Source organism: Chlorocebus sabaeus, chromosome 26 (genome assembly GCF_047675955.1).
Source record: "Chlorocebus sabaeus isolate Y175 chromosome 26, mChlSab1.0.hap1, whole genome shotgun sequence".
Classification (NCBI taxonomy): Eukaryota; Metazoa; Chordata; class Mammalia; order Primates; family Cercopithecidae; genus Chlorocebus; species Chlorocebus sabaeus.
The window spans coordinates 21,043,110-21,059,185 of NC_132929.1; the positions used below are offsets into that span (position 1 = coordinate 21,043,110).

The following is a 16,076-nucleotide window of genomic DNA, read 5'->3' on the forward strand; positions in this document are numbered from 1 at the left end:
CGGCGCCTGTAGTCCCAGCTACTCGGGAGGCTGAGACTGGAGAATGGGGTGAACCCGGGAGGCGGAGCTCGCAGTGAGCCGAGATCACGTCACTGCACTCCAGCGTGGGCATAGAGCAAGACTCCGTCTCAAAAAAATAAATTAAATAAATAAATAAATAAATAAATAAATATGGTAAAGAGCAAATAACACAAAATGACCCATAATCTCACTACCCACATAAACTCATTGACATTAAAAAAAAAAAAGTAATACATTAATGGAAATTCAAATATTCCAATAGCTTTTTAGAAAAAAAAAGGACACTACATTTAATGCATTGGTGTACGATGTGACCCAATTTTAGAGAATGTGTGTGTTTGTGGAAAATGCATCTTTAGAATTGATGCATTATGTTATTTCTTTCCAGACATTTTTCTTTGTGTATTTTTAATATAGTTGATATATACATATGTAAAATGTATATACTGTTTTGCCCTTTTTCACTTAATATTATCATATAAACATTACATTAGTGCTTTTTAAAATTAATGATGATCTTTTTAATGTAACTTATTTAATTAAATAAGATTTAAATATTACATTGTAATTAGCTTAGCCATTTTCTTAGTTGTTTCCAGAGTTTGCTCTTATAATTAATATTTTTTCCCAAGTCAAACTATATCCAGCTTTATTAAAGATACTCTTCATAAACGATTATGGTATTTCAGGCAAGACATGGGCAGACAATTGTTAACAGTATACAACAACATTCCAACTTCCTCCTTCAGTGGACCATCAAAATCAGAAAGCCACTATAAAAACCAATGAAATCTGACTAAAACACCAAAAGCAATGGCAACAAAAGCCAAAATAGACAAATAGGATCTAATTAAACTAAAGAGCTTCTGCATGGCAAAACAAACTACCATCAGAGTGAACAGGCAACCTACAGAATGGAAGAGAATTTTTGCAATCTACTCATCTGACATAGGGCTAATATCCAGAATGTACAAAGAACTTAAACAAATTTACAAGAAAAAAACAAATCAAAAAGTGGGCAAAGGATATGAACAGACACTTCTCAAAAGAAGACATTTATGCAGCCAACAGACACATGGAAAAATGCCAACCATCAAATTCTCCTTCTCTCCAGAAACCAACTGGGTGTCCAACAATTCAACTCAATTCAATTCAGTTATGATACTAGCTACCTGGTGTTAGTATCAGATGGCACAGGTGCAAGAGCCCGGTCCCACAAGACTGCCCACAAGACTTCAGATGCCAGTCACAAGTCTGAGCCTCCAATACTTCTGCCTTAATGGCTATAAACTGGGGGTTTCCACAACCCTCTCCTCAGTTTCAATAATTTGCTAGAATGGCTTGTAGAACTCAGGAAATCATTATGGCAACATTTAGCAGTTTATTTATAAAGGATATTATAAAGGATACAGATGAACAGGCAGAGGACAAGGTGTGAAACAGGGGAGGTGTGCAGAGCTCCAGTGCCCTCCCCGGGCACCCCACCCTCTTGGTATAACTGTAGCAGGTCCATTGCCCCATGTGCACAGCAAGTCAGTAGGCAGAGACACCAGGGCGCAGCAGAGAAAGAGGTTTAATTGTAGGGTCTCTGAACTAGGAGATGGGAGGAAACCTCAACTCCGTCTCCCCAAGTAATCTGGGGCTAGAGATTTTGTGGGCTTTTTTTTTTTTTCTTTTGCGATGGAGTTTTGCTTGTGTTGCCCAGGCTGGAGTTCAATGACGCCTTCTTGGCTCATTACAACCTCTCCCTCCCAGGTTCAAGTGATTCTCCTGCCTCAGCCTCCAGAGTAGCTGGGATTACAGACTCCCGCCACCATGCCCAGCTAATTTTTATATTTTTAGTAGAGACAGGGGTTTCACCATGTTGGCCAGACTGGTCTCGAACTCCTGACTTCAGGTGATCCACTCTCCTGGACCTCTTAAAGTTTACAGGCATGAGCAACTGCGCCTGGCCTGGGGCTAGAGAGTTTAAGGGTTTTGGAGTGTGGTGAAGTGTGAAGATCACTGATTGGTTGAAGAGTGCAGGGAAAAGTCTTAGGACAGAAAGATGAAGAAGCTGTATTCTCATGCTGATTCCATTTCTCTGTGGGGGTCTTCAAACTGGTTGGTGTCAGCTGTTTCACTGGAGTTTGGGATCTGAAAACATCTTAAGCAACCTTTAAACAAAAGCCATAAGATTCTAATGGCGGTGATCCTGTCTATAGGAATAATGGGGGTGCAAATGGACAGTATCTAGTGCTATTGACTTTCAGCAACAAGGAAGTGAGACGAAGCGCAACCTGATTAAGGCTTAATTTTAACGAAATTTCTGCACAGAACTCAGCATGGAATCCTTGTCAACCCCTGTGGGGATGGCTTCATCAGCTGCTCCATGTGTTTGCCAACTCAGAAGCTCTCTGAAGCCCTTTGTTTAGGGTTTTTATGGAGCTTCTATTACGTAGGCGTGATTGCTTAAACCACGGGCCATTGGTGATTTACTCAATCCAGCCTTTCTCTCCCTTCCTCAGGGGTGAGTAGGGCTGAAAGTTCCAATCCTCTATAATCACATGTTTGGTTCCTCTGGCAACCAGTGCCCATCCTGAAGCTATCTATGGGCTTCCAGCCACCAGTCATCTAATTAACATAATTCATGTACACTTGAAAAGAGCTTGTTGTAAATAACAAAAGATGCTCCTGTCACCTCGATTGCTCAGAAAATTCAAAGAGTTTTAGAAGCTCTGTGCCTGGAACCAGGGATAAAAACCAACTATTTTAACAAAAGATGCTCCTGTCACTCCTATCACTCGGGAAGTTACAAGAATTTTAGAATCTCTGTACCAGAAACTGGGGCTGAAGACCAAAGAAGTATTTCTTATGATATCACAGTATCACAGTCCTTATCAGGCTACCAGTGGAAAAGAGGTAGAAAGTTATCCAAAAGTCACATTTTCACGTAGGAGAGAAAAGCTGGGTTTTGCTAACACTTCACCCACAAGCTTCTTTATCAACAAAGTAACTCGTCATTGAAACCTGTATGCTCTATTTATATTTTCAGTATACATTAGTTGGCCAAAACATAGGTATAAAAGTAAGGATAGCAACAAAAAGAGAAATCACTTCTGTACCAGAGAAGTTTAAATGGATATGCCTGGCAACCTACTGTAAACCAAAAATAAAATTATAAGCCTCCTCAACCATCTGAATGGACCCCTCTTCTTGGCCAAGGGCATTCCAAAGTTGACCTGAAAATTCCAGCCATAATGGGAAGTGGGTGTTGGACATGCCTCATTCTACCCTCCTCCCTTTTGGAATTACTGATAAAACGGACTCTTTAAGTCTGATAAGAAACATTTACAATCTATTCTTTCTGAAGCCTGCTACCTGGAGGCTTCACCTACATGATAAAGCTTTGGTCTCCACAATCCCTTATCTTAACACAGATATTTCTTTCTATTGATTCTAAGTCTTTAGACAATAACTAAACTCTTTCAGAGAAAGAAAATAAATAATTCAACAATATTAGAAATGAAGTGAATGAATTCCTAATTTCAAGGGACCCATTGAGAACCCAGCATAGCAGGCAAAATAAAGATATACACCGAAGCACATTATTATAAAATTTCAGAACGTTGGAGACAGAAAGAAGCTAATAGAGAGGAAAATAAAATCACTGGAAAGGGTAAAGAATCGGAATGACTTCTCAATAGCCACTCTGGTAGTAGAAGTCAATAAAGAAATGTTTTTTAAAACAAAAATGTTTTTAAGTTCCCTTTTATTTAGGTTGAAATAAGCTGTACAAAATTGATATTTCTGACCAAAAATAACAGCCATATTTTCTATCATATTTATAGATAAACCACAAAACATTTATTGTAGTCAGTTTTTCAGGTTTTGATTTTAATCTAGATAAGGAAGTAGACATAGTTACGAAAAAAGAAGAGACCAGACACATCAGCTGTCTGTAACCAGTGCTTCTGATTCTGTCTTGACCATGAAACTAAAGTGTTCCACATACACCTGATGAAAAGCTTACGACACAGGAAAACATCAGCTCAACAAAGGAATGCAAACAGCAACAAGCAGAAGGAGAACAATGATGCCAGGCTCTTCCATTCAAACTTGTTAATTTAGGGTCACTTGATAAAGATCAGACCTACAATGCCACCCTTGTTGGGTGAACTCACTGCTTCTCTCACTCTCTGGTAATTCCCATAACTGTGCGTTAAAGGGTTTTTTTTTGGTTTTTGTTTTTGTTTTTGTTCTGTTTTGTTTTGTTTTTGAGACAGAGCCTCGCTCTGTCGTGAGGCTGGAGTGCAGTGGTGCGATCTTGGCTCACTGCAGACTCTGTCTCCCAGGTTCACGTGATTCTCCTGCCTCAGCCTCCTGAGTAGCTGGGACTACAGGCCTGTGCCACCACGCCCAGCTAATTTTTGTATTTTTAGCAGAGACTGCATTTCACCATGTTGGCCAGGATGGTCTCAATCTCTTGACCTTGTGATCGACCTGCCTCAGTCTCCCAAAGTGCTGGGATTACAGGTGTGAGCCACCACGCCCGGCCATGTTAAAGGTTTTTAACAGTATACTGAAAAGTCCTACTAGTGAAAGGTGTGTTGTAAGATTCACTGTGACATTTTATGAAACGTATTCATTCCTCCTGTACCTACCCAAAATTTATTCCTTCAAAGTACCGATAACTAACATAACTTCAAAGTACTGGATCCACAGTGATACTAAATGCTGTATCTGAAATGATTTTAAAACAATTCTACCAGCCTGGGCAACAGGGCAAAAACCCATGTCTACAAAATATACAAAAATTAGCCAGGAATGGTGGCACGTGCCTGTAGTCCCAGCTACTCAGGAGGTTGAGGAGGAAGAATCGCTTGAGCCTGGGAGATTGAGGCTGCAGTGAGCCCCGACTGTGCCATCTCAAAAAAAAAAAAAAAAAAAAAAAAAAGGGGATTCCAGAGTGCCAGCACCAGAGAGTATGCAGAAATGGAATTCCATGCTTGTACATCTTTCAAATTTTTCCTCCAAATATCAAGAGTTTGGGACCAGCCTGGCCAACATAGTGAAACTGCATCTCTACTAAAAATACAAAAAACTAGCTGGGCATGGTGGTGCGTGCCTGTAATCCCAGCTTCTGGGGAGGCTGAGGCAGGAGAATCACTTGAACCCAGGAGGCGGAGGCTGCAATGAGATTATGCCACTGCACTCCAGACTGGGCAACAGAGACTCTGTCTCAAAACAAACAAACAAAAAATAAAATAAAATAAACATCCTTTGAGGTATTTTTAATGATTTCTGAATCACCTGTAGGTAGTTCTTACTTGCTGTATAGAGTTTGATATGTGCATCTACAGTTAAATCCAGATCATGTCTTATATCAAAATTTATGCTAAGTAAAACCAAGTTATTTAACCTGTCAAAGTTTTCCTCAGCTATAATTTGAGATGCTTTCATTTATTTCATAGTGTTCACTCTCAATCTTCATTATAGGAAGAATACACAGGACTTTCAACAATGTATACACATTAGGGAGTTTTATTGATGTCAGGCACATAGAGGGCTTCAAACATGCTGATGGAAGCTCTGCTTCTTTCCCTCTGTGTTTCCACTTGATTCTCCAGCAGTGAAACTGGCTGACAGCATGTTCCAATTGGCTCAGTCACTTCAGCTAGTCAGCTTAGTGTTTCTCCCATGTGTCGAATTTGAGCTGTCCCATGACACAAGGTGCCAGAGATCAGCATTTGTGAGCTATGAGACGTTGTTCTGAGAATAAATCTTTGAGTTCCAGAGTAATGTGCTACACTGTTGGAACACACAGAGATTCCTTATAGTAACTCTGAGAGGTTCGTTGAGATTCTAGGTTACCTTGCTGAGCTCTGCAGAATTTCCCAGAGACTTTTATTTGAATATCAAGATCAGTTAACAAATGCATGCCTTCCTCAAATTCATGACAAGTTTTGTCATGAATACTTTTGTCACCAATACTTCATTAGTGATACGATACCACCATGAAGCTGCTGGCTGCAAAGAAAACATCAGAGATTTTCCCCCTAGAGAATTTTTTCCCAAAGCCTCTTGTAAGATAAGATATTTTTAAGAACAATTATAAAAATAAAATCAAGGCTGGGAGTGATGGCTCTCACCTGAATCCCAGCACTTTGGGAGGCCAACGTGGGAGGATCACTTGAGCCCAGGGGTTTGAGAGCAGCCTGGCCAATCATAGTGAGACCCTGTCTCTATTAATCAAAAAAAAAATAAAATAAAATACATGAATGCCCTGCAGAGTACGAATGCTTAGCCAGCTGTACAGTTATGTCATCTGAGACTTGTGTCACCATTTATGTCTCTAAATATAAAACAAATGCTGGCAGGAGATCCAGTAACATTTCAAAAGCATCATGCCTATCTGTCCATTGAGAATAACAAATTACCTTCAGTTCATTATTCCTTTCTTTGTTGTTCTGAGAAAGGACAGAAATTACATAGTCAAGTTCTAAAAGGGTTTTTTAATTTTGTAAGCTACTTATAAGAGCTCTTCTAACTATTTGAATGTATGCTAAAGTCATTTCGGTTAAAAGAAAGTTAAAAAATGGAAGTCAGTGATGTTATTTCAAGTTACAGTCTTTTGAGTCAGGTAAGAGACTCATCAATAAACCTCACCGTCCCGAGCTGGTGTTCTTTCTCTGCTACATCCACCACAGCATCAGTGATCACAAAAAAGAAGTATGACTCCCTTACTTCCTGGGGCTTTCTTCCCAAAGGCAGCTCTCACAGATCTCTAGCAGCTGTTCCTGATGTTTTCCAACAGAACAGCTGGAAAGACGCTGTTGCCTCAAAGGGCTTTCTCAGGACCTCATCACCAGAATTTATCTGGTACCTTAGCAATGTTTGAAAGATATCAGGAGTAAAGAGACCTTCCCAGATTTAATCAGACTCATGTCCATCCAGAGGTAGGTTTTGTTTTCTCAAAAGAATAAACATTTAAATAAAGATTTTTGGTATTATTTGTTTTTCTTCTCTTCAAGGGTTAAAAGTTAAATGTTTTCACCTTGTTCCTCACTCTCTTTTACTGCATTGAGCTTCTGAGTCTTGCTGTCATGGGTTTATGTTTTTGTTCCTGTTCAGAAGTTTTATCAATATTTTTTGTTTTAATTTTGTTTCAGTGTCCTGATTTTATCTTCATTTAATTCTTTTTGATTGACTACTACACTGGAGTGTTTGTTTATTCATCTGAGCAAGATATTAAAAGTTCCTTTAAATAGATGACATTTAAAAGGCATAAATTGGCTTCTCTGACCACCCTCACCCTTCAACTGTCAGCGTATCCTCCTCATTCTTCTTGGATGCAGGACAAGAGTTCAGGTATGAGCTATAATACAGGTGGGCTGTCTGCTGGGGTGTGCCTGGTCCAGCCTCCTTGGGCTGAGCCGGTATGCAAGCCAGACTCAGCTGGGGTGGGCCAAGTGGGTGGGGTGCCTCCAGCAGCGGGTAGCATGGCCAAGGGAGGTCCAGGCTGGGGAGTGGTACGTCGCTGGCTGGAGATCCCGGCTGCCAAAGTGACCAAGAAAAAAGTATTGTGTCAATATCATCTGGAGGTAAGAAAATATTACACATTCACAGACACATAAAAGTGTATCCAAACCCAGATAGAGAGCTTACAGTTTTAATTTTAAAATTTTAGCCAATGCTATATTTCATCCAAGCAGAAATACAAAAATCTCTGAAGCAGTTCTCCCCCAATTAAGTACAAATTCTTAATAGATTTAATTCAAAAAATACAAAATAGACCAACAGGAAGAAAGGAACAAACGGCTGTTTTTCACCTCCAGAGACAAGATTTCTATAAACCATTTAATTAGTTTATAAAGACCACCAAAATATAAAAATAAAAAATAAAAAGCATAACTTGTTTTTGAAAAAATGCATAAATATTTTCAGTTGAATTATTTGACTCCAACTTTCTTTTCTGAGATTTTTAGCCTTCTTTGTGTGCTCTTAGATTTTTAGTCAGTCCCTGTTCTAGTTATCTACTGCTGCAAAACAAACCACACCTCTATACCTAGCAACATGAAAACAACAATTTTATTATCCTTGTGGAATTCAGATAGAGCATGGTGCGGATATTTTGTCTCTGCTCCATGATGTCCAGGGCCTCAGCTGGGATGACTCAAATGCTGAGGGGTGACTTGAAAGGCTGGAAATGGAACCATCTGGAGGCTTCTTCACTTACAGATTCAGTGCCTGGGCTGGAATGACACGAAGGCTGGGCTTAGTTGTGGCTGCTGACCACAGAACTTACATATGGCCTGTCTCTATGGCTTGAGATTCCTGCAGAATGGTGGTCAAGCTCCAAGAGGGAGCTTCCCAAGAGTGAAGGTTCCCAGAGATCCAGGCAAAAGCTGCATGGCCTTCTATAGCCTAGTCTCAGAAGTCACAAAGCATCTCTTCTTCCATATTCTGTTGCAGGGATCAGCAAACTATGGCCCAATGCCAAATCCATCTGCAATGTCTTTTTTCAAAATAAAGTTTTGGCTGGGTGCGATGGCTCATGCCTGTAATCCCAGCACTTTGGGAGGCTCAGGCAGGCAGATCACAAGGTCAGGAGTTCAAGACCAGCCTGGCCAACATGGTGAAACCCTGTCTCTACCAAAAATACAAAAATTAGCTGGGCATAGTGGCTTGTATCTGTGATCCCAGCTACTCAGGAGGCTGAGGCAGGAGAATCACTTGAACGTGGGAGGCAGAGGTTGCAGTGAGCCGGGATTATACCACTGCACTTTAGCCTGGGCAACACAGTGAGACTCTATCTCAAAAACAAAAAATAACAATACAATTTTAAAATGAAGTTTTATGGGAACATAGTCATGTTTAATCATTTATGTACTTTCACACTACAGTTCACACTACAATGGCAGAGTGTTAGTTGCAATAGAGATCATATAGTTTGCAGTCTAAAATGTTTGCTGTCTTGCTCTTTACAGAAATAGTTTGCAGATCCCTGCTCTATTGGTTAAAGCAATCTCAAGCCTGCTCAGTGCCAAGGGACAGGAATAGACCCCACCCTTGGTGGGAGGTGTGTCAAAAAAGGTGCAGTCATTTAAAAAAAAAAAAAGAATCACCACAATTCCTGTTTGCCTCATATTTTTATGCTCGTTTGGTTTTTTAATTTTGTAAGCTACTTATAAGAGCTCTTCTAACTATTTGAATGTATGCTAAAGTCATTTCGGTTAAGAGAAAGTTAAAAAATGGAAGTCAGTGATGTTATTTCAAGTTACAGTCTTTTGAAACTTCCCAATGTCAGCTCCTTTAGGTAAATATTTGGGTAATAATTCTTCCAAAGAAAGGTTAGGAAGGTTAATTTTTGTTCAGAGTTAAAGGACAAAGAAGACCTTTATTTTAGTTCCTTAAAAAAAAAAAATAGTTACTTTAAAAAAAAAAAAAAGAAAGAAAAAAAGGGCTGAGCATGGTGGCTCATGCTTGTAATCCCAGCACTTTGGGAGGCCGAGGTGGGCAGATCACAAGGTCAGGAGTTTGAGACCAGCCTGACCAACATGGTGAAACCCCGTCTCTACTAAAAATAGAAAATTAGCCGGTCATGGTGGCACGTTCCTGTAATCCCAGCTACTCGGGAGACTGAGGCAGGAGAATCACTTAAACCCGGGAGGTGGAGGTTGCAGTGAGCTGAGATCGAGCCACTGCACTTCAGCCTGGGTGACAGAGCGAGACTCCATCTCAAAACAAAACAAAAAAAAGGTAAATGGTAAACACTTGTTGAAACAGTTAAGTCTCTCACTTGGTCAACAAGTTTCAGGTTATATAAATCATTCCCTATTGATGAATATTTTTATTTAAACATGCTATATTGGTACTATTTTAATTAAACTGTACAGTGAAGCGTTGAGTAGGCAGTGGTTTTTAACCCTGGTTACATACTTAAATCAAGGAAGCTGAGACCCCTATCCTAGATAATCAGATAGGACCTCTGGAGATGGGGCCACCACAGATTTTAAAACCTCCTCAAATGATTTTAATATTCAGCCAGGGCAGAGAAATATGTGGCTAGGTGACTGTAGGCTCTTTCCAGAGGGTAAATTCTGTGAATGTAAGGGGGATGTGAAAATGGGAAGTTTTCCCAGTATATTTGCTGCTTATACTACTAAGAAAATTATTTGGAATGACTGTTTGTATGTTTTTACCATGTATGATTAATATGGTAACCAACATGACCTCAACATCTCATGGTCATTTGAACTACCTGAGTTAGCCAGAACCTAAGTCAAATGTTTCAATTTTCACATATCTTTTGACTTACAAATTATTTCTGTCATTCTATACTACACGTTTACTCTGAAATAGACCTTGTATTTCGTTTGTTTGTTAATGAACGTGCTACTATGGCATCATTTTCAGTATGACATTGGCATGTGTCTGTAAATATGTATTAAGATTGTGTTTCTCAGACAAGTGTGCCCATACATCACTTAGGGAATCTTGTTAAAATTGAAGTTCTTATTCAATAGGTCTAGGGTGAGAATCTGGTCTAAGAATCTGGATTGTTTTTTCTCCCTTATCGTTATCTACAAAGGATCTGCATTTCTAACAAGCTCCTGAATTATGTTTATGCTATCTGTCTACCATCCATGCGCTACAGCTTACGCAGCAAGGCATTAACAGATCCATCCAGACTGATTTCACTTAGAACTGCAAGTTAGCCTCAGAATTAATTGAGGAAAAGAATAGGGTCCCAGGGAAAAGAAGGGGTGCTAGAGTCATTAAAAATTTTTATGCTTTGCATAATGGCACCTCTTTTTTTATTTTTTAAAAGAAATAACCCATTGAGAAAACTATAGAACTTTGTCACTGGTTCTTTCCATAGGTTTCATCAATTATTTTCTTCGGCCGTATGACACCTGTCATCTACAGTATAAGCTCATGCACTGGATATTTCTAAAGGCAGATTTAGTGGCTGAGAGCCCATTTCATTAGAGACACATCTCATTAGTATGGTACAGTGGGACAATGCACTGGGCTGGATGTCAGAAGACCTGAGTTCTTGTCTTTATTGCTTTTTGAGTGTGTGACCTTGGGCAGGTCACTTAATCTCATTGAGCCTCAGTCTCGTCCTTAAAGCTAGGCCAACAATCCCTGTCTACCATACAGGGTATTAAGAAGAGCAAATGAGAGAGCTGTGAAAGTACTTTGTAAATTACAAAGTGACTTAGACGTGTAAGTTATTATCATTATTGTCCATGTGGTACTGACTGTAGACCTACATGTAAAAACACATTGGCTTTTGATGCTGTTAACCCTCAACTTTCTTTATCAGTAGAAGGAGCATTAGCAAGAATTAGATGATGAATGAGCCACACGGAGTCTTTCTCTGTCTGGGTTCAAAGAATGAAAGAATCAAAGAATGAAAAGATGGAGTCCAAAGAGTCAGAGAAAGGCAGGGCTTGGTGGCTCATGCCTGTAATCCCAGCACTTTGAAGGAGGCTGAGGCAGGCAGATCATCTGAGGTCAGGAGTTCGAGACCAGCCTGGCCAACACGGCGAAACCCTGTCCCTACTAAAAATGCAAAAAAATGAAAAAAATGGTGGTATGAACCTATACTCCCAGCTACTCAGGAGGCTGAGACATAAGAATCGCTTAAACCCAAGAGGTGGAAGTTTCAGTGAACCGAGATTGCACCATTGCACTCCAGCCTGGGTGACAGAGCAAGACTATCTCAAAAAAAAAAAAAAAAAAAAAATAGAATCCTAGGGAGAAATGGTCAATTAAAATTTCCTTATTCATGTGTATTATGTACTTGACCTTTGTTTCCTTTCCAATTCCTTGTCTGGCATTGGAAAACACCAGTGATGTTGATGGGAAGGTCTATGCAACTGCTTGTGAATAAAAGCCAGTTTTGAATTAAAAAAATAGAAGAAAAAACCAGGTTTCTCTGATCCTTTCACATAACTCAGTGTAGAGGAGTAGTTAATAACATGTCTTTTCTTCACTCTCTAGAATGCTTGCTGTAGACTGGTAATTTACTATCTTGGTTATTAAGCAAACAAAGAGGCTTGGCTTTCATTACAATAGAGGAAGAAAAATGTTAGTTTAGAAAGAAACATATTTGGCCAGGAGCAGTTACTTATGCCTGTAATTCTAGTACTTTGGGAGTCTGAGATGGGAGGATCACTTAAGCCCAGGAGTTGGTAACCAGCCTGGGCAACGTGGTGAAACCCTATCTCTACAAAATACACAAAAAATTAGCTGGGCATCGCGGTGCACGCCTGTAGTTCCAGCTACTCGGGAGGCTAACGCGGGAGGATCGCTTGAGCCCGGGAGGTAAAGGCTGCAGTGAACTGTGATCACGCCACTGTACTTCAGCCTGGGTGACAGAGTGAGACACTGTCTCAAAAAAACAAAAGGAAAGAAAAAAGCTGATTTAGCTTTTGTGGTTGGGTAAAAAGTCTACATGATGAGATAGCTAGTGAGTCCATAAATCACCTCAGGGTGGTAGTCTGCAAATGAGAAATTGAGTTAACTTTCTTGTGGGTATGGCAAATACCTTTTTTTTTTTTTTTTTTTTCTGAGATGGGGTCTCCCTCTGTCGCCCAGGCTGGAGTGCAGTGGTGTGATCTCAGCTCACTGCAAGCTCCACCTCCTGGATTCACGCCATTCTCCTGCCTCAGCCTCCCAAGTACCTGGGACTACAGGTGCCTGCCACCACGCCCAGCTAACGTTTTGTATTTTTAGTAGAGACAGGATTTCACCGTGTTAGCCAGGATAGTCTCGATCTCCTGACCACATGATCTGCCCGCCTCAGCCTCCCAAAGTGCTGGGATTACAGGCGTGAGCCACTGCGCCCGGCTGCTAATTTTTTATTAGTTAATCTCAGATATTTTCATAAACACGTTTCAGAGTCCCCCAAACTCTGTTTTGGATGAATATAGAAAGTTTTTTGATAATTTTCTTGTAAGAAATTTCCACAATGACAGAAATTCATCCTTACTGTTCAGTTCACCTGGAGCCAGTGATCCAGTACCTGATTTTCCAAATGGAGGTTTCCACACGAAAATAACTTGCTGCTTCTATCTCCGGGGCTGTTTCATGAGCAGAGCAGTCAGTGTTTTTCAATTTGTGGCTGCCCACATCCTGACCCTGATAATCTTTCTTGTTAGCAGTCAGAGATGCCTCTACTGACCTGTGCATACGTTGCAGACAGATACTCTCTGAAATCTACCCTTGGTGGCTGGTGACTTTGCTATCATTGCAGGAAGTGTGATGGGTGCTATGTGTATTTTGTGATAAGAACTACTTGTTAAGCTTTGAGTGAAAGCCAGAGCCTCAGACACCATTCCAATGAGAAAACTTAAGACTTCTAATCTAACATATCAGGCATATGATACAGTTATTTACCTGTCTTTTCCAGAGTATTGAATCTGGAACATGTATGTAGGAATTTCCTTACTAGTTTTAGTTTTACTTTTTTTTTTTTTTTTTTAGAGGTAGGGTCTTACTTTGTTGCCCAGGTTGGAGTACAGCAGTGTAATCATGGCTCACTGCAGCCTCAAATTCCTGGGCTCAAGTGATTCTCCCACCTCAGCCTCCTAAGTAGGACTGCAGACATGTGTCACCACATCTGGCTTTTTTCTTTTCTTTTTTCTTTTTTCTTTTTTTTTTTTTGTAGAGACTTGATATGTTACCTAGGCTGGTCTCTAACTCCTGGGCTCAAGCAATCTTTCAGCTTCAGCTTCCCCAGGTATGGGGATTACAGGTGTGAGCCATTGTGCCCAGCCTTAATAAGCACTTTGACTCTTTGGGGAAAACCAAGGTAAAAGCATAAGAACCCCAGGAGAATTTCCTATTGAATTTCTAGAACATAAGTACCCTAATTATGGTGTTATTTTCATCTAATCTAATTTATCCCTGGGAACGTTACCTGAGTATGACCAGTTATTCTTAAGAAGCCTAACTTTCTAGTACGGTGTATTCCAGAAGCCACCATCATAAGGATGTTAGAGAACCCCTTCAGTATCCTTGGCCTGCCATTCAGTCCTAATTTTAGAGGGAGGCTGGGGAGTGCTAGTCTGTCTGCAAGCTTGAAGGTCGCTCAGGGATCTCTGAAACCTTCAGAGTAGACCCAGAGGACTGGTCTTTGGCTAAGAGGTTCTCTTTGGTCTTGTGTTAGCTATTAAAGAGAATTCCAGGGGAACAGTATATCCGGTACTCTAGGTTACCCAAGCATTTTTTCCTTTGAAGAATTCCAGAGCATTCAGTTTGGCTCAGAATATTTGGAGCTTAATTGAAGCAAAAGCAGACCTTTCCTGGGGTAGCCGTGGGCTAGAATAGTTTTACCCCATCTCCACCTCTGTCATCCTACAGTTTCCTGAAGATTCATCTAGGTTCATTGTGGGTTACCCAAGGACTTATGTACATTCCAAGGATGCCGAAAGATGCACAGCAGTGCTTATCTTTAATTCTACTACATAAATTTTACTCATGCCATGGCTTACGCCTGTAATCCCAGCACTTTGGGAGGCCAAGGTGGGCCGATTACCTGAGGTCAGGACTTCGAGACCAGTCTGGCTAACATGGCGAAACCCCGACTCTACTAAAAATACAAAAATTAGCCAGGTATGGTGGCGCGTGCCTATAATCCCAGCTACTGGGGAGGCTGAGACAGGAGAATTGCTTGAACCTGGGAGGCAGAGGTTGCAGTGAGCCCAGATCGCGCCTCAAAAAAACATTTTTTTTTTACTCTACCCAAATGAACAGAATAAACAAGCATCACTATGCACCGTTTGTGTGGGGTCAACATTCCCATTGCCTAAAATAAAAGTTCATTCTTCCTTGATATGCTGACACTAGGTGGGATATGACAAGGCTCAGATACGCTGGTAAGGGATACTTCAAGAAAACATATTGAAATAATATCTTTTAAAGTTTATAAAATAAAGTTTGTCCACTTTTTTTCTGTTCTTATATTTATTGAGCTCAATCCCAGTTTATTTTCAGAAGTCATCTCAGACATAGTAGTGGGTGCCAGAGCATTCCTACCAACCAGGAATTCTATGTATATATGCGTGTATTTATCTCCTCCCTTACCCACTATACCTTAGAACCAACCAAGAATTTCAGCATAATAAACCGATCCTTATCACACTGTCCTTGCAGATTGACTTCAGCCTTTAAACTGGCTGTACTTTGAGCCCTTACCTTGTCAAAACAGATATACCTAGAAGTGGAAGAGTCCAAATTCAGGATAAAAAGTTGGTCAATGGTAAAGGAATATAGTAACTTCCAAATCCCACGTCACATTTGCATCCCATTATAATAAAATGATTCTTTTTTGACACAGCCCCTCTGACATTTTGACATATTCATCTTTGGGTAGAGTCCTCTGTTTCTATTATTCCTAGAATAATCTTCATTTTTGTCAGATAATGGGCCCTGAATTCTACTACTTTTTCCCAGTTTTCCCTGTATAGGGTATTGCAGGGTTTTCTAGCTGAGTTGTTTGTTGACTTTTAACAGTTGTCAGAAAATGTGCAATAAAAATAATTTCTAACACTAACAATAGCAAGGCACAGAATCTCTTGGAAGCTACAATCAATGCAGCATCAACCCTGTCCTCCAGCAGCTGAGATGCTGGGGACTGAATTTCTCTGAATAAGTTTGTCATCCATCAGCATCTGTGTCATTATAAGAATAAACATCTCTCTGGAGTAGAAGAATGGGCAGGAAATGAATAACAGTACTCTTCTATAAGTAGTCTACCCACAGAAGCATATAAAGGTGCATCTATACCAGCCTGTGTTAAGAGTAAAATATGGAGGAGAACGGCTTAATCCCCTCCAATGTGGCATAGAAACCACACAGGATTGTTTCGATGTGAAGACAGATCTCAGGGTTTCCTTCTGCCCTGATATTTCTGAAGCCTGTGTTGTTAAAATTAGTTTTCTAAGTCTCTTTTTTCACTATTGCTATTGTCTCATTAAAGTAGCTTGTTTGTAAGAGTCTTGCAGAGTCCACAAAAAGCCTAAAACTGCTTTAGCACAAATATAGAAGTCATAGTAAAA

The 16,076-nt window shown here is 40.2% G+C and overlaps 1 long non-coding RNA gene across 2 annotated transcripts in view; it reads left to right on the forward strand.

Annotated features, from left to right (window-relative positions):
• The window catches only part of LOC103245700 (uncharacterized), a 69,428-nt gene that overhangs the window by 38,685 nt on the left and 14,667 nt on the right, over positions 1-16,076 (forward strand). For both annotated transcript variants that reach the window (XR_012091478.1, XR_005244307.2), the window contains exon 5: positions 7,173-7,371. This is a non-coding gene — a long non-coding RNA (uncharacterized lncRNA). The remainder of the gene's footprint in view (positions 1-7,172; positions 7,372-16,076) is intronic.